Genomic DNA, 18,749 nt, shown 5'->3' on the forward strand with positions numbered 1-18,749 from the left:
GCTATTTTACTGATCAGTTAAGTGTTTATTAAGTATCCCTTACAGAAACTGAAAGAACAATGAAAATTTTCTACAAAGATTTTTGTAGGGATTGTCCTTTCTGGAGTAATTATGGGTGCTGATTCTTTTGGAAATACTTAAGATTGGTGTTTTACCTCTTCATAGTGTGGTCCTCCAGCCTCGGTAATTTAATCGTGATTTGCCAAAACGAATCTTGTGTTTCCGTTTGGCTTGGAGTCTGCAGTGTAATGTACATTTTCGCCCAGCCTTCTGTGTCTTTTATCCACTAGAAATCCTTTTCTTGCAATCGAATTGATAAAGAAATTAATTGAATAACTTTTGTGTTCATAAAGACTCATGTGTTTATAAGTCAAGTTTCTATTACATATCATTAATATGGATGATTTATTCAACATTCTCCACCAATAACTCAAAAACAGACAGAAGAGGTAGTAACTAAAAAAAATTGAATGTAACCCTTATTGGACTTCAGAGACATTATGTTTTATTAGTTCACATTGCTATGTACAATTTGCTGTAAGTGGTTGGAAGATAATAAAATTTATCATAAAAAAAGAAAAGAAAAATCTTTCTTGTCTCCTCTTTTCTAGATGCCCTGAAAGTGTGCATCGATCATTTCAGTTCCTTCAAAGATGCTGCACATTAGAGGTATTATAACATTCTCAATACGATGAAAAACCACCCAAAATTGTAAATTTCACTTTTTTAATCACTCGGTGACTAGTTTTGGTCCGGGACCAATTTTCAAATCATTGTAGCATAGTCAAAAATGGTATTTCCAAAAATGCAAAAACCATGTCAGAAATGAGCAAACAGTTACAGCGCATACAGATAACTGTGCTGTAGCTGTTCATTTGCATGTTTTTGACATGCTTTAGCATTTTCGGAAATAGCATTTTTCACTATGTTATGATGATTTGAAAGTTTGTCCTGGTCTGAAACTAATCGTCAAGTGAATAAAAAGTGAAATTTGCAACTTTGGCTTGTTTTTTGTCATATTGATTAACAGACGTTGCTAAACCACAGCTCAAAAATCTTTTCATATAGTAAGAAAAAAATATTTTTTGTGTCAAACAAGATTATTTCTACATTCTCCCTTTTATGTCTTATCAGATTTGCATAGTTGTCCAGGAATTTACTCCTATAAAGATTGTCACCCTTTTTCTTCATTAGGCATTATCGTATTAATTTGTCGGCCATCTTTCATTGATACTGTATTTCCTCTTTCCGGACGTCATTTTTCAACTTCATCTATGCATATCATATGTTGCATTATACATTTCTCACACCCAGACCTCCAGATGTCAGACACTCAGATCTGTACCAAATGTTGCATGTTGACAGAGTACAAACGAAAACTCCAATCTGGTTTGTACTATGTGCTGTCCTCCTGTGGAACAGCCATAAATATTAAATAAAAATAACAGCAGAACTACCAGAGCATAGGAAACGTGTATATTTGAGCAATTATTGTGTATAATTTCTGTGGGTGTGTTGGTAGAGCGTTAGGTCATCATATGAATGGTCCTGGTTTCAAATCCGAATGAGGCAAATGGGGATGTGTTATATGGAACAACATGTTTATGACATGTAAAAGGGCTGATTGGAGTTTACAGCAATGTCATCTTCACAGTCTACTTTCACTTCATTTCTTTTAAAGTAGTAAACCTATATAGTACATTTGTAGTTTCACGGAATATACAATCAGAACAGAGAAATAAAGAAACATTTGCATCACATGTGCAGAAGTAATAATAGTAATACACATATTAAAACTAGTAGTAGTAGTAATAATAAGATTAATAATAAGTATGTAACATGTAACATTCAAAAATCGATGCAAACACGACCCCCCCCCCCCCCCCACACACACACACACACACACACACACACACACACACACACACACACAGTGAGTGTCATTTATTCAGGAGCAAAGGCTTCACAATAATGGTTGCATACGAAATTACTTTCGTACACCAAGCTCATTTGATGAATCCCACATTTGCACATTCACCTTGTATACTGCAGAATAAAAGCTTGTTTCCAAAAAAGAACTTTGTTGAAGTTTCAAAGGGCCTGGGTTAATGAATGAGTTCAGCCATAATCCACTTGTCACAGTGAGAGTTATAGAAACGTGGAGAACACGGCTGATTGTAAGTGAGGGACTGCAGCTTAAGAAGATTATTCCATTGTTGTAGACTAATTTCTTCTGAAGGACCTCAAGCAGCATCAGATTTTTTATGAATCTTATGCTTGTGCATTCTGAAGAAATGAAGAGCAAAGGGTTGAAAGTGTTGACAAATGGAGGTTGTGTTTGGTGGAATTAAGTGAATTTAGATTTTGTCTTTGGGTAGTTTATTTTGTATGTGTAGGTCACAAAGAACACTAGTGTCTGTGTAGGGCCTGTATGAATCCAGTATTAGCATAAGTTTCTCTCCACTGATTTATTCTACTACCGCTTCTTGTAGAAATGTCCTGAACAGTTCTTTGGTCATTTTGCCGGAGGAATGAGAGTGGACGATTAAATTTGGTGCTGTGAACGTGGACTGACGTGTATGAGTACTCAGAGTGAGACCCTTGAAGAACATTAAACAGTTATTGGAGCACGTTTGCGCATCTGTGAAAGCAATGGATTAACTGCGTACATATGGGTTGTCATGTGAATGGGCTGTATAGCCCCTACAATACTTTTAGAACCTCTAGTTGCAGGAGTGCGGACCACAGACATCTCCTTGTTGAATCGACTTCTGTCAGCATTTTAGATTTTTGCATACGTGTAGGGTGTCATGAGCGCACGAGTTGCTTGTTGCCAGTCCTCTACCATTTTCTGGATGTTGTTTCTGCTATGGTACATTTTCACTGTAACAGAAGATTTGACTTTACAGCTTACAGTATTGTTTTTACACTTTCAGCACAAGATTTAACATTCACTGGCATCAATCTTGGAAAATTTAAGTGTCTTGCTTTTGTTTTGCCCGAACACATCAAACTTTCTGGCGGCCGTGTTTGAAGGTATCTGTCACATGCATTATAATATGCTTGTATTTCTTCTTCACAGACATTAAATCTCCTCTTTCCCACCGACATTTCCATTCATACAACATACACCATGCAAGACATTTAGTACAAAATCTGTTTTTCATTGCAGACATTGTGCGATTTGTAAATGTTTGGGTTGACTTCGGCTGATTTTTGACATTAAGCCAATATTTGAGCATTTCCATTTTCTCTTGTCTTGAGTAAAACACTGCCCTTTTCTCCATCTGTGGCATTACATCATTTCCATCTTTGAGGACTCTTCTGGCGATGACATCAAAGACATAGATTCTAGTCTATTCACTTGGTCACAAATGAATGATATTATTATTATTCTTTCTTTCTTTCTTTTCTCAGACGTTATGTCTGGTCAAAAATGGAAAGTGATCCGGACCTTGATCAAGCGTGACTTCCTTTTAACTGTATGGTATATGTTATATTGCATTTAGGAACTTTCGGGTGATTGAACATGTATCAATAATTACGGATTTCTGTAGTTGTATATATAAGTTTGGATGTAGCCGTATTGCATTGATGTACTGGTGGATATTGTGTGGTATGACTCCTGTAGTTGATAGTATAATTGGTATAATGTCAACTTTATCCTGATGCCACATGTCCTTGACTTCCTCAGCCAGTTGGATGTATTTTTCAATTTTTCTCCTGTTTTCGTTTGTACATTTGTTGTATTGGGTATGGATATTTCGATTAGTTGTGTTAATTTCTTCTTTTTATTGGAGAGTATGATGTCAGGTTTGTTATGTGGTGTTGTTTTATCTGTTATAATGGTTCTGTTCCAGTATAATTTGTATTCATCATTCTCCAGTACATTTTGTGGTGCATACTTGTATGTGGGAACGTGTTGTTTTATAAGTTTATGTTGTAAGGCAAGCTGTTGATGTATTATTTTTGCTACATTGTTATGTCTTCTGGGGTATTCTGTATTTGCTAGTATTGTACATCCGCTTGTGATGTGATCTACTGTTTCTATTTGTCGTTTGCAAAGTCTGCATTTATCTGTTGTGGTATTGGGATCTTTAATAATATGTTTGCTGTAATATCTGGTGTTTATTATTGCAATCATGAATCCTTCAGTCTCACTGTATATATTGCCTTTTCTTAGCCATGTGTTGGATGCTTCTTGATCGATGTGTGGCTGTGTTAGATGATACGGGTGCTTGCCATGTAGTGTTTTCTTTTCCTGATTTACTTTCTTCGTATCTGTTGATGTTATGTGATCTAGAGGGTTGTAGAAGTGGTTATGAAATGATGTATTTATATGAGTGATTGCTTTGTGTATTTTGCTAGTTTCTGCTCGTTCTAGAAAGAATTTTCTTAAATCGTCTACCTGTCCATTTCACTACTCCAAATGAGTAGGTCAATATTGGTATAGCATAAGTATTTATAGCTTTTGTCTTGTTTCTTGCTGTCAGTTCTGTTTTCAGTATTTTTGTTAGTCTTTGTCTATATTTTTCTTTTAGTTCTTCTTTAATATTTGTATCATCTATTCCTATTTTTTGTCTGTATCCTAGATATTTATAGGCATCTGTTTTTCCCATCGCTTCTATGCAGTCGCTGTGGTTATCCAAAATGTAATCTTCTTGTTTAGTGTGTTTTCCCTTAACTATGCTATTTTTCTTACATTTGGCTGTTCCAATAGCCATGTTTATATCATTGCTGAATACTTCTGTTATCTTTAGTAATTGGTTGAGTTGTTGATTTGTTGCTGCCAGTAGTTTTAGATCATCCATGTGTAGCAAATGTGTGATTTTGTGTTGGTATGTTCCAGTAATATTGTATCCATAATTTGTATTATTTAGCATGTTGGATAGTGGGTTCAGAGCAAGGCAGAACCAGAAAGGACTTAATGAGTCTCCTTGGTATATTCCACGCTTAATCTGTATTGGCTGTGATGTGATATAATTTGAATTTGTTTGTATATTAAGTGTGGTTTTCCAGTTTTTCATTACTATGTTTAGGAACTGTATCAATTTAGGATCTACTTTGTATATTTCCAATATTTGTAGTAACCATGAGTGGGGTACACTATCAAAAGCTTTTTGGTAATCAATGTATGCGTAGTGTAGCGACCTTTGTTTAGTTTTAGCTTGATATGTCACCTCTGCATCTATTATCAGTTGCTCTTTACATCCTCGTGCTCCTTTGCAACAGCCTTTTTGTTCTTCATTTATAATTTTGTTCTGTGTTGTATGTGTTATTAATTTCTGTGTAATGACTGAAGTTAATATTTTGTATATTGTTGATAGGCATGTTATGGGGCGATATTTATCTGGGTTTGCTGTGTCTGCTTCATCTTTAGGTTTCAGATAAGTTATTCCATGTGTAAGTGTATCAGGGAATGTGTATGGGTCTGCAATGTAACTGTTAAATAATTTAGTTAGATGTGAATGTGTTGAGGTGAACTTCTTTAGCCAGAAATTTGCTATTTTATCTTTTCCAGAGACTTTCCGATTGTGAGTAGAATTAATTGCTTGGGTGACTTCATGTTGCAAAATTATCACTTCAGGCATTTGTGGTATCCTCTTGTATGTGTCTGTTTCTGCTTGTATCCACCGTGCATGCCTGTTATGTTGTACCGGGTTTGACCATATGTTGCTCCAGAAGCGTTCCATGTCTGTTATGCTTGGTGGATTGTCCATTTTAATGTGTGTGTTATCTATTGTCTGGTAAAATTTCTTTTGGTTTGTGTTGAATGTTTGGTTTTGTTTCCTTCTATTTTCACTTTTTTTTGTATCTTCTAACTCGTTTGGCCAATGCTTGTAATTTCTGATTCTTTTCATCTAATTGCTCTGTCGCTTCTTGTTGTGAGATTTTACCTAACCTTTTCCATAGTTGTGTTTTCATTTATTTTGTTGTGTATGATTGTGTTGATAGTTTTTATTGTTGTTTCGACTTGTGGGTTATTTGGCGGTCTATGCAAGAATGATCTAATGTCTGTATTTGTGTCTTTGTATTCTATATATGTCAGCTGAAATTTCTCTTCTATATCTAATATGTGTGTCACTTAGTGTTCTATTTGTGCTTGTTCTGGTGGCTGTCTTAAGATTTCGTTTTCCTCTGATTGTTTAATTGATGCGTGTTGGTTTATTATTGTTATTAATAATAATAATAATAATAATAATACATCTGCACATGTGATGCAATTGTTTCTTTATTCTATTTTCCCATTGTTTATGTTTATTCTGTGAAACTACAAATGTATTATACAGATTTATTTCTTCAAAGAAGTAAAGCGAAAGCAGACTGCCAATAGGGCACTGCTGTAAACTACAAACACCCCTTTTACATGTCACTGTATTATCACTCATAATACAGTGAAAAAAAAAAAATTGAAAAAAATTGCATTATTCGGATTTGAACCTGAGACCCTTTGTACAGTGACCTAACACTCTACCAACCCACTCACAGGAATTATGGGTATTAGTTGTTCACAGATACGCTTTCCCTATGCTCCGGTAATTCTGGTATTAATTTTAAATTATGTTTATGCGTGTTCTGCTGGACGACAGCACATAGTACAAACCAAATTGGAGATTTGGTTGATACTCTATCAATTTGCAATGTTTGGCAAAGTTCTGAGTGTCTGACATCTGGAGGTTTGGGCGTCAGGAAGATTGGTGCCAGTATCAAACACACCAACTTTTGTGCAGTCGCTCAATTTTTTATTTCGATATCAATTTGTTTCTCCTTTATCTTCATAAACACGATTTGCGTTATTGTTTTTGCACCTTATTGGAGATATTGTTACATACTGATTGCAATTTTGAAACATTTGTTCAAATTGCAGACATGGTTTTTGCCAGCTCATTGTGTGCAATTATTAAATTATTTTGTGCTTCAGTTTAGTCATCTAACATCCATATACTCTTGTTTTGTTCCTCTAATAACTATGAAAATTTTTGATCTGAAATGTGGAATAAGTTGAAAAATTTTTGACAATGTTTTCTACAGTATTCAGTCTTTTATCAAAATTGTCCTGACAAACTTGTGTGTGTTATATTAGACATGTTGGAAAGTTTTCAGTCAAATTTTGTAAATGCATAAATTGCATCATTCCACCCTCCTTACCTAGGTCAGGTATCATGGGGTTTCCTGACGGTGGTGGTTTCTTGTATCCTGTAAATATGTTTCGTCCTTGTGCTATTGGGCTATCAAAAATTTCAGGCTCAATTACAGTGTCTCTTTCTTAACTACTATGCGAAAAAGCACTGTCAATTGACTATTGTGTCGGCAATTCATCTATTGTCTTCACTGTAATATTTTCAAATAAAGTGTTTCTGTCTGTAGTCTATGTTAAATCATGACTGTTACTCATGTAGCAACATTAATAACTTCCCACTCCTGGCTACTGAAAATATTTCATTTTGTTACTTTCTTTTAGTTCCATTTTGTTGAATGTATATAGGGTGTTTATAAATGAATATCGGGGTTTTAACGCTGTATAATATTTATTACATTAAACTTACAGTTATAAATGATATGTCAAATGAAAGAGCAAGTCAAACAGTTTTACCAAGAACCTTATAAATGTTCAATGTGAGCACCATTTGTGACATGGCACACATCAAGTCTATAGCTGAGTTCTTCCCAAACATTGATAAGTGTGTCTTCAGTGATTGTAGCAACAGCTGCTTCAATCCGGTTTCTTAATTCAGGGAGGTCTGCTGGTAGCAGATGCATGTACATACGATCCTTGATGAAGCCCCAAAGGAAAAAATTGCGTGGCGTTAGGCCAGTTGAATGTGGAGGCCATGCAAAGGAAGCCCTGTCATTGGGGCCCCTTGCGGGCCTATCCCGCGCTCGGCTATAGACTTGATGTATGCCATGTGACAAGTGGTGCTCACATTGAACATTTATTAGGTTCTTGGTAAAACTGTTTGAGTTTCTCCTTCATTTGACATATTATTTATAACTGTAAGTTTAATATAATAAATATTATAAAGCATTAAAACCCCAATATACATTTATAAACACCCTGTATATTTTACTTAGGTTAACTATTTTTTATACTGCTACAAGCCACATTCATTTTTCATTGAAAATTCTAGTCTTCTTTTTGCGAACAAGAAGATGGCTGCTGTTCCCTTGAGTCCAAGTTAAATGGTGTGAAAATCACTCATTTCATTTGAATATTAGTTCTTACTTAAATAGTGCTACAAAAAAGTGTAAGTTGCTAAATGGGTAGAAAGGAAGGGTTTATTGCTGTTGAATTTTGCTACAAAGTGATAATGATTACGACAATTGATAATACTTGGTCCATCATTGACTTCTGCTGATGTGCTCATTTGTGTGTTCATATAAATTTTGTCATTTATGTTGTTTTTGCTCCTTTATTTTCTTCATTTTGTTTGTCATTTTCTTAATGATCTTATGTCACGCAATGAAGAAAATGCACACTTTAACATGCAAACAGTCAAATTATTTACAATAGTTTAAGTAGATTGTACAAATGGGTTTGTACTCTATTCCTAGGGTCATCAATTAAAGTTGGTTCTTGAAATTTTGTAAGTAGACATCACTGTCACACACTCCCATGGATCAAATAAAATTGTGACTCTCTGTATATTCATATTCGGTAGGATGATGGTTCAATCCGGGTCCGGCCGTCCTGATTTAGGTTTTCTGCGATTTCCCTAAATCGCTCCAAGCAAATGCTGGGATGGCTCTTTTGAAAGGGCATGGCTGACTTCTTTCCCCGTCCTTCCCTAATCAGATGAGACCAATGACCTTGCAGTTTGGTCTCTTCCCCCAAACAATCTGTTTAGCAAGAGTAATAGAAGGCAGATTTCAGACTACCTAACAGATCAAAACGAAAATTTCTGTTCCGACACTGACAATGTTGAGTGTTTATGGAAAAAGTTCAAGGCAATCGTAAAATGCGTTTTAGACAGGTACGTGCCGAGTAAAACTGTGAGGGACGGGAAAAACCCACCGTGGTACAACAACAAAGTTAGGAAACTACTGCGAAAGCAAAGAGAGCTTCACTCCAAGTTTAAACGCAGCCAAAACCTCTCAGACAAACAGAAGCTAAACGATGTCAAAGTTAGCGTAAGGAGGGCTATGCGTGAAGCGTTCAGTGAATTCGAAAGTAAAATACTAGGTACCGACTTGACAGAAAATCCTAGGAAGTTCTGGTCTTACGTTAAATCAGTAAGTGGCTCGAAACATCATGTCCAGACACTCCGGGATGATGATGGCATTGAAACAGAGGATGACAAGCGTAAAGCTGAAATACTAAACACCTTTTTCCAAAGCTGTTTCACAGAGGAAGACCGCACTGCAGTTCCTTCTCTAAATCCTCGCACCAATGAAAAAATGGCTGACATTGAAATAAGTGTCCAAGGAATAGAAAAGCAACTGGAATCACTCAACAGAGGAAAGTCCACTGGACCTGACGGGATACCAATTCGATTCTACACAGAGTACGCGAAAGAACTTGCCCCCCTTCTAACAGCCGTGTACCGCAAGTCTCTAGAGGAACAGAAGGTTCCAAATGATTGGTAAAGAGCACAGGTAGTCCCAGTCTTCAAGAAGGGTCGTCGAGCAGATGCGCAAAACTATAGATCTATATCTCTGACGTCGATCTGTTGTAGAATTTTAGAACATGTCTTTTGCTCGAGTATCATGTCGTTTTCGGAAACTCAGAATCTACTATGTAGGAATCAACATGGATTCCGGAAACAGCGATCGTGTGAAACCCAACTCGCTTTATTTGTTCATGAGACCCAGAAAATATTAGATACAGGCTCCCAGGTAGATGCTATTTTTCTTGACTTCCGGAAGGCGTTCGATACAGTTCCGCACTGTCGCCTGATAAACAAAGTAAGAGCCTACGGAATATCAGACCAGCTGTGTGGCTGGATTGAAGAGTTTTTAGCAAACAGAACACAGCATGTTGTTATCAACGGAGAGACGTCTACAGACATTAAAGTAACCTCTGGCGTGCCACAGGGGAGTGTTATGGGACCATTGCTTTTCACAATATATATAAATGACCTAGTAGATAGTGTCGGAAATCCATGCGGCTTTTCTCGGATGATGCTGTAGTATACAGAGAAGTTGCAGCATTAGAAAATTGTAGCGAAATGCAGGAAGATCTGCAGCGGATAGGCACTTGGTGCAGGGAGTGGCAACTGACCCTTAATATAGACAAATGTAATGTATTGCGAATACATAGAAAGAAGGATCCTTTATTGTATGATTATATGATAGCGGAACAAACACTGGTAGCAGTTACTTCTGTAAAATATCTGGGAGTATGCGTGCGGAACGATTTGAAGTGGAATGATCATATAAAATTAATTGTTGGTAAGGCGGGTACCAGGTTGAGATTCATTGGGAGAGTCCTTAGAAAATGTAGTCCATCAACAAAGGAGGTGGCTTACAAAACACTCGTTCGACCTATACTTGAGTATTGCTCATCAGTGTGGGATCCGTACCAGATCGGGTTGACGGAGGAGATAGAGAAGATCCAAAGAAGAGCGGCGCGTTTCGTCACAGGGTTATTTGGTAACCGTGATAGCGTTATGGAGATGTTTAACAAACTCAAGTGGCAGACTCTGCAAGAGAGGCGCTCTGCATCGCGGTGTAGCTTGCTCGCCAGGTTTCGAGAGGGTGCGTTTCTGGATGAGGTATCGAATATATTGCTTCCCCCTACTTATACCTCCCGAGGAGATCACGAATGTAAAATTAGAGAGATTAGAGCGCGCACAGAGGCTTTCAGACGGTCGTTCTTCCCGCGAACCATATGCGACTGGAACAGGAAAGGGAGATAATGACAGTGGCACGTAAAGTGCCCTCCGCCACACACCGTTGGGTGGCTTGCGGAGTATAAATGTAGATGTAGATGTAGATCCCTCTCTGTACATGTTCAATATCACCTGTTATACCTATCTGGTACAGGTCCTGCACACTTGAGCAATATTCTAGAATGGATCACACAATTGTTCTGTAAGCAATCTCCTTTGTAGACTGATTGAGCTTTCCCAGTATTTCACCAATAAACTGCAGTCTACCACCTGCTTTACCCATAATGGAGACTAATTGATCATTACATTTCATATCCCTACAAAGTGCTGTAACCAGGTATTTGTACGAGTTGTCAGATTCCAACTGTGACTCGTTGATATTGTAGTCGTATGATACTATATGTTTTCATTTCATTAATTCCACAGATTTAGATTTCTGAAAATTTAAAGCAAGTTGCCAGTCTGTGCACTACTTTGAAATATTATCAAGATCTGACTGAATATTTATACAGCTTCTTTCAGGTAGTACTTCATTGTCTGAGGTTAGTGTTAACATTGTCTGCAAGGTCACTTATATGCAGCAATGACAGCAAGAGTCTCAACACTTGAAGATACTTCTGCATTTGATGATCACCTTTCATCCAAGATAACCTACGGCATCCATCCTATCAAAAAAGTCACTCAGTCCAGTCACAAATTTTGTTTGGTACACCACAAGATCGCACTTCTGACAATAAGCATAGATGAGGCCCTGAATAAATGCTTTTTTCAAACCATGGATACAGCACCTACCTGACAGCTTTGATCCAAAGCTTTCAGTATGTTGTATGAGAAAAGTTCAAGTTGGGTTTCAAAATACATGCTGGTTGGCATAGATGAGGTCATTTTGGTTCAAGATATCTGATTGTGTCTGAGCTCAGAATACATCCTAAGATTCTACAACAAATCAATGTAAAGGATATTAGACGGTAGTTTTGTGGGTCACTTCTACTACCTTTCTTGTAGACAGGTGTGACTGTGCTTCGTTCCAAGAACTGGGCACAGTTTTTTGTTCAGGGGTCTACAATAGATTGTAGCTGAAGAGGGGCTAACTCAGCCACAAATACAATATAGAATCTGATAGGGATTCCATCGGGCATTTGATCTTTTCTCAGTTTTAACGATTTCATCTGTTTTTCAGCACCTCTGACACTAATACTGATTTTGGTCATCGTTTCAGTTGTGCTTGGAGTAAATTGGGGCAATACTCCCAGGTTTTCCTTTGTAAAGGAACATTTGACACAAGAGTTACGCATTTTAGCTTTTGCTTTGCTAACCTCAGTTTAAGTTCCTTTCCCATTCAGTAAGGACTGGGCACTAGCTTTAGGGTCACTAACAGCCTTTACGTAGGATCAGAATTCTTTTGGGTTTAGTGAAAGGTCGTTTGACAATATTACACTATGGTGGTCATTGAAGGCTTCATGTACCACTCTGTCTTTGGTCCTATGCTTTGTTTTACACCTATTATACAATAGTCTCTGTTTCCTTAGAAGTTTCTTTACTGTGATGGTATACCATGGAAGGTCTCTCACATTATGAACTGTTCTGCTGGGTACATATCTAAGCAGTGCATGGTCAACTATTCTTTTAGTTCCTGTACATTCTATTGCCTTGTGCTGAAAGTTTCAAGTTCTTCATTCAGATATAAAAGTACTGCTTTTTCATCTACAGTACTGAACATATATGCCTTCCTTTGTTGCCAGTTGTGTCATCGCCAGTGCTACCAGTTTTGATGTAGACTTCCTCAAAGAGGTCAGGTCTGTTTTCTGCCATTATGTTCAATATATTTCCGTCATGGGTGGAGTTCTGAGCTATCTGTTCTAGGTAGTTTTCAGAGAAGGTGTTTAGTAATGTTTCACAGGATGTCTTGTCACACACACCACTAGCAAAACTACAATTTTCCCAATTGATTGTTGGTTGATTGAAGTGATGATTACAGTGTGCTTGGAGAACTAACAGTTTTTGGTTACATCATGAGACGATTCTTGTGGGTGATAGAAGAATCCAGTTACCATTTTATGCCCATCCCTGATATTGAGTCTTGTCCAGACGATCCCGCATGCAGTTTAATTTCTATCTCAGTGGATTAGAATTTCTTGTTACTGCGAGAAGTACATCCTCTATTTCCCATTAGCCCATCAACGCTTATGCTTCTGAGTCTTTTAAACCTGTCAGCCTGTGACATAAATGCAGTCTTACAGTTGAGTAGCCCATGTTCCTAGACACATTCACAAAATTGATCAAATTCTCTCCTTGACATAGAGTACTCTTATAATAAATAACACTTAGTATTGCAGATCATGCTTGTATAAAATTAATAAGAAAATCCTAGAATCTTTTGGAAAACATAAGGCAGAAATAATTGCAAGTTCCCAGACATGAATGTGCTACTTTTCATCCTCTCGTGGAATGTGAAAGCATTCGTGGATGAGTATCTGGTCAAGTTTAGTGACATCACAGTGTTGAAATTCATGTTCAACTACATTAGAAAATGTGAAAGGAAGAATCTACCAGATCAAATTTTTGGCTTGCGGTGAGGAACATGGCCCATGGGATGCGATACTGCCTTTACTTCACAAGTAGAACTTAGGAGATGCCATATTGGTCTAAGCCTTATGGAGTTGAAAATGAGAAGCATCAAATAAGAGCAGCCTTTAACTACCGATATTTTGTTTCCTGTCATTTGATTGTAACAAATCATGTGAAGAAAAAAAACACATTATTAAAGTATCCTCTACCTTCCAATGATTTGAAGCTGCTTACGTTCATAGGGGGAGTATACTACAAGACAAATTAGACAAGAAATTCAGTGTGCAAAGTATTATAACATTAAGGAAGTTGTGAAAAATGCAGACAAATTAACTGATAACATCGTTGTCAACAATACTTTAATCATTATTGATGGCACAAATGACACTGATAAACCTCTGAAAGAATTGCAGAGGAACATGAAAGCTTCTTTGGAATACATACTTAAACTCACGCGAAAAACAAATGTAATAATTCACCCAATACTGGTTAGACATGACGCACAAGGTCTAAATGGAAAAATCAAAGCTGCAAACCACATTATATTAGAAAAAATCAACACTGCCACAGCCGTGTGTAGGAAGAGATTATCTGTGAATTTCGAAATTGAACGCCTAAAAAGAAATGAATATACAACTCATGGTTTACATCTAAACAAACAAGGAAAGATTCGGATTTGTAATAGGCTTGCTCCTTTCATACACATGACGAAAACTGGAAAATCAAGTACCAGTACAGGAAAAAAGCATACGCAAATGGACAATCAGATAGGAAGTGCCAGTCTCGAAGTGAAAAAGCCACCCATGAAAAAACAGACTATTATGGACCATTTTATAACAAAATATAAGCCCGATGAAAGTCATAACAACACACTTACTAGATCGAATTTCAAGCCATCAAATGCAGCAACAAGGCAGTCATTAATCGACAGATGAGTGAAAAAGGACAGAAAAAAGTGAAAATTGGGAACATTTCAACAGAAGAAAGGCAGGAACCCACAAACGGTGAACCAGCAAGCCACACGGCAAACACCATGGATACCATCCCTGGGAAACATGAGGATTTTTTACCACTAAGTACACTTGCTCAAATAGTGAGGTAAGTGGTCAAGCAAGGAATGATTCCCTCCCTGTCCCCAATTTTAAATTACTCCATCAAAATGTTCAGTCGCTCCCGAATAAACTAAATGAAATAGAAGTAATATTAAATGATCTAGATGATATTTCTGTACTATGCTTTACAGAACACTGGCTCAAACAAGATACGTTAGAGCAAACATGCCTTCCTCAGTTCAAACTTGCAAGCATGTTTTGTAGGAAAATATCGAGTCATGGGGGTACTTGTATATATGTTAAAGAAAATATTGAATTCAATAGTGTAACTAAATACCATAAACTATCCTGTGAAAGATATAGAACACTCTGTTGCTGAGCTACCAAGGCAAAATACAGTTATTATTTGTGTATACAGGTCACCAGATGGAGACCAAAAATGTTTTACAATCACATGGAGGAACTCTTGGAAGCAATTCACTCTCCCAAGAAAAATATAATTATATGTGGTGACTTTAATATTGATTTCTCAAACTCCAATAAATTCAGAGATGACATTGTAAATTTACTACAATCGTTCAACATCAGTCCAACGGTAACTGAACTAACTCGAGAAACACCTATCTCTGCATCTATTATTGATCAGATCTTGATAAATACGTCCAAATATGCCTATAACACCCAAGTTGTAAACATCAGTTTTAGCGATCACTTTGCTCAAATTCTTGCAATGAATGTTTCAGGACCCTAAATTCCCAGTCGAATATAAAACGTTGTAAGGAATTTCAGTATAAAAAATGTGGAAAATTTTTGTTCTCTCCTAGAGGGTGAAAGTTGGAAAGATGTATATGACTGTAATGAGACCAATAAGAAATATAAGTTTATGGCTATATTCAAACATTTTTTTGAAATGGCTTTTCCCAAGAAAACAACTATGTTGAACTTTACTCAAAAAACAAACAAGTGGATTACAAAATGGATAAGTATATCATGTCAAAATAAAAGGAGAATGTATGAGTACTCCAAGCATAATACCAGTCCTGACTTTATTGCATATTTCAAAAGATACAAAAGAATACTAACACGAGTTATTTCAAAAGCAAAAAAAAAAAACTAGAAAATGACCAAATATTATTTGATTCCAAGAATAAAACTAAAGCAACCTGGCAAATTATAAGGAAAGAAATGGGCACCAGGCCAGTTAATCACAGTAATATTGAGCTGATTATGAATAAAAATAAACTAACTGACCCCAAACATGTTGCTAGTGCTTTCAACAATTATTTCTCAAATATAGCACAGCAGTTAATAAATACATACCATGACAAACAGCCAACCAATCACTCAGATCAAAAAATTCATTCAGACACATTATTCCTGTATTCACCAACACGTGAGGAACTGTCAAGAATCCTAAAACAATTACCTAATAAATATTCAGTGGATGTTGATGAGATACCAGATGCTATTATCGAAGCTAGTGTAACATTTATTGTGGAACCACTAACAGACATAGTAAATTCATCTTTTGAGAGTGGTGTATTTCCAGATAATGTAAAATCTGCAAAAGTAACACCTTTGCATAAGGAGGGTGCAAAAAGTGATATTGCTAATTATAGACCAGTTTCAGTTTTGTCAGGCCTCAGCAAAATTATGGAAAAAATGTTCCTTCGAAGATTAACAGTTTTCCTAAATAGAGAGGCTGATAAGTGACTCCCAACATGGGTTCAGAGCTGAAAAGTCAACTCAGTCAGCAATTTTTGCCTTCTTAAATGAAGTATTAAAAGCAGTGGATGATCAACAATATGTATCTGGGATATTTCTGGATCTAAGTAAAGCCTTTGATGTAATTGATCATGGCATTCTCTTGTGTAAATTAAGTTATTATGGAATTAGAGGCCAGTCTGAAAAGCGTATCCAGTTGTACCTCAGTAATGACAGCAGATTACAGAAATAAAACACCAAGATAGCGAAACCCCAAAAATTGCTAGTTCTTACAGTGATGAGCAGAAAATCAAGTATGGAGTCCCACAAGGGTCAGTTCTAGGACCTGCCCTATTTCTGCTGTATGTAAATGACTTGGCTAGTAAAATACATGATGGAACCACTGTACTGCTTGTAAAAGACACTAATAGTCTAATTAAATAACAGAATAAGGAAAATCTGCAGGAGGCTGCAGTATAAGTTATGCATACCTTAACACAAAGGTTCAAGACCAATAGGCTCATCATAAATTCTGAAAAAACTGTGGCAGTTAACTTTTGTACCACACGAAACCTCCATCCTGCAAACCCTGTTTTCACTATCGAAGGAAAAAATGTGTTGAAGGTCAGTCATACAAAATTTCTAGGTGTACATATTCAGGCAGATCTGAAGTCGGAGGTACACCTAAACAATTTAAATAAGAGACTGAATTCACTAGCATGTGCTGTTAGGATCCTCACTCAAAATACAAGCTGCTCATCAGTGCTGACAATGTATCATTGCAGTATACAGTCACTACTTATGTACGTAATAATTTTTTGGGGGAATTCCACAAATACTACAAAAACATTTAAAATATAGAAAAAGATTATAAGGGTGATTAAAAAAATCTGAATGTAAGGGTTCCTGTAGACCCCTTTTTAAAACTGAAAATATTGCCACTGCCTTGCTTGTATATATATGAAATACTAATTTTCACAAAAGGGAGCATCTTAAAAAAGAAAAATATCTTCAAACACAACTATGATATACACACATATGAAACTAGACAGAAGATGAACCTACACAAGAACATAGTAAATACAAACCTACGCAAAAGAGAAGTGTATCATTCTGGAGCTATGTTATATTTTATAGTTCTTAGTACCAGGTTCCTTTACTTCTCTCTTGCAGGGTGTATTTATTTACTGAGCAACAACAGCTGTTTTTCTTCATTTTAATTCTTTTCATTTTTTAATCCTTCTGTTTATCACCTTGTACCTTGCAGAAAATGGCTACATATGTCTGCAGAATAACAACAACTGCACCCCATCCTCCCCTTTTGTTTCGTGCTTTTGCTAGTAGCTCCTACTAGTGCCACTCTGCAAACTGAACGGGTAAACTGGCCATTACACTTGAGAAGCAGGGAGAGGTTGTAGCAAACAGGTACACTCCACTACTACTGTGCACACACTGTGTGTCGTTACATACCACTGAATGAAGTGTCCATTTAGAACAAGGTCAGAAACAGAACATAGAGTATGTCTCACCTTAGGTGTTCATGACGCTTCGCTTGCAGTATCCATAAAATTATCTTCCCTGGATCTATCACTATCTTTCACAGTGGAGTTTTTCATTTATCATCTGCCATTTGTCACAAATTATGCTACTGACTCTTTGTTTGAATATGTGCTGACTGATTTTATTATGTTTTCAGTTTCCTCGTCTATCAGAGTACGATAGTCATCACTCACTTTTTTGGTGTTATACTTAGCCTTTCAGGTCTTCTTCTATCACAAGAGTAAAGGCTAATATTATAGCAGCAGAAGCAAACTGACAATGTGGTCTAGTGGTCAATGATTTTGACCATTAATATTGAGACCTTTGGTTCAGTACTGGGCAACCACTTCAAAAATTTTTCTCAGTTGAAAGGTCTGGAAGGATCTCTACTGAGCTGTGTGAAGCAAACTTAAAATCTACTTGTCAGTATTATTAAATGAAATGAATAGATTGCTACTCAGCATACAGCAGACATATTGAGTCGCTTATTTGTATAACAGTCTTTTTGTTGTGCCTATCTGTGACTCTACATCTCCGCTATATAGTGAGAAGCAATCAATCCTTTTCATAATATTGTCATTTTCCATTGTTTGAAAAGCTACTTGAATATAAAAGCAGCAAAATTAATACACAAATCAATAAAGTAGCATTAACACTGAAAGGCTTACATCGGACAAGTTGTTTATTAGCAACAAAAGTGTCAGTCATTCTTTATATGCGTTAGAGTGTGAGATACTTGACATATTATGATTACAGATCTTATTCTTTGCAAGATTGCAGACCAATCCTATAGAATCAGCACTAGATGATATGGCAGCAGTAGGTAGGAAACCATTTTCTTGCAAAATTTAGTCAGTAGAATGAAGAGGGGGAAGGTTGGTGTTCCTCAGTTAATGCCAAAGGTTTGACTTTCTGTATGTATTTTTAATATTTTTCTGTCCATTTCTAACGGCCGAAGTGGCCGTGCGGTTATAGACGCTGCAGTCTGGAACCGCGAGGCCGCTACGGTCGCAGGTTCGAATCCTGCCTGGGGCACGGATGTGTGTGATGTCCTTAG

General features: G+C 36.7%; 1 protein-coding gene across 1 annotated transcript in view; it reads left to right on the plus strand.

Annotated features, from left to right (window-relative positions):
- Window positions 1-18,749, plus strand: part of LOC126176968 (protein bric-a-brac 1-like) — a 267,469-nt gene that overhangs the window by 123,451 nt on the left and 125,269 nt on the right. The gene's annotated exons all lie outside the window — the stretch shown is intronic.

The sequence above is a fragment of the Schistocerca cancellata genome, chromosome 3, assembly GCF_023864275.1.
Source record: "Schistocerca cancellata isolate TAMUIC-IGC-003103 chromosome 3, iqSchCanc2.1, whole genome shotgun sequence".
NCBI lineage: Eukaryota > Metazoa > Arthropoda > Insecta > Orthoptera > Acrididae > Schistocerca > Schistocerca cancellata.